We start from the raw sequence: 1,259 nt of genomic DNA, 5'->3' as shown, positions 1-1,259 counted from the left end.
AGTAGAGACGGGGTTTCACCATGTTGACCAGGATGGTCTCGATCTCTTGACCTCGTGATCCACCCGCCTCGGCCTCCCAAAGTGCTGGGATTACAGGCTTGAGCCACCGTGCCCGGCCTCAGCCAAGTAATTTTAAACCAGAAAACAGTAATTTTTAAAAGTTATGATTTAGATGCCCATTAGATCTGCAAAAACTAATTTTAAACTAAAAGTATTACTTTCCCATGTCTAGGGGATAGTATGAACAGTTAGAAAATGAGGCTATAAGAAAGATAGCTTTGTCCACGCTGGCGTTTCATTTTTGAGACATTGCTCTACCACCTAGGGTGGAGTGTAGTGGCACCATCATGCCTAGCTCTGCAGCCTTGACCTCCCAGGTTCAAGAGATCCTCCCACCCCAGCCTCCTAAGTAGCTGGGACTGCAGCCACATACCACCACACCCAGCTAATTTTTCGATTTTTTGTAGAGACAAGGGTGCCTTGATTTGAATCTCCAGAAAGATTTAGAACGGCTGTGTTACCAGAGCTCTCCTAGGTTAGCCTGCAGGACTGCCTGAAGTCCACGTCCGTGTGACTGGAATTAACAAACCCAGCGACACTCAGTGCTTCTTCATGTGACCTGCCACTCAGCGCCGCTGCGATTCAGCAGCCAGAGTTTTCAGGAAACCTCCAGCTTGTCCATTGACATTCAGGGTAAGAGGTGAGAAATTTCCGTTTGTTCTAAGAGTTCTCCCCCTACCTTAGAGGAAATCAATAGGAAATTTACTCTGACTTTAATGATCAATAAAGAAGTACCCTTGCCTCTCCCTCTTTATATAAATTAAGAGTCACATGGTTCAAAAATCAAAACAATATAAAAAGGTATTGTGAACCAGAAAAGTGTCTGAGACAAGCCTCACCCATGTAGAGGTGTATTTTGCCAAAGTTGAGGATGTCCCTGAGAAGGAGACACAACCACAGATCTGTGGCCAGCACTTTTTCCAGAGGATTTTAGGCCTTCAGTATTTAAAAGGGAAAGAGCAGGAAGGGAGGGAAGAGGGGAAGGAAAAATAAAGGAGGGTAGTAGGGAGATAAGTGGTTACATTCTTGTGAGACTTTGATTAGCGCTTACCAAATCTACGTGTCACAGTGAAAGGAGGGGGAAGAGGAACAGTCTGTTATCTTCAGCCCAGCAAATCTACATTTAGCGCTCACCAAATCTACATGTTACAATGAAAGCAGTGGGCAGAGGAACAGTCAGTTATGCATTCAGCTCAGTA

Source organism: Cebus imitator, unplaced genomic scaffold (assembly GCF_001604975.1).
Source record: "Cebus imitator isolate Cc_AM_T3 unplaced genomic scaffold, Cebus_imitator-1.0 Scaffold441, whole genome shotgun sequence".
Taxonomy (NCBI): domain Eukaryota; kingdom Metazoa; phylum Chordata; class Mammalia; order Primates; family Cebidae; genus Cebus; species Cebus imitator.
This window is presented reverse-complemented; position numbering follows the sequence as displayed.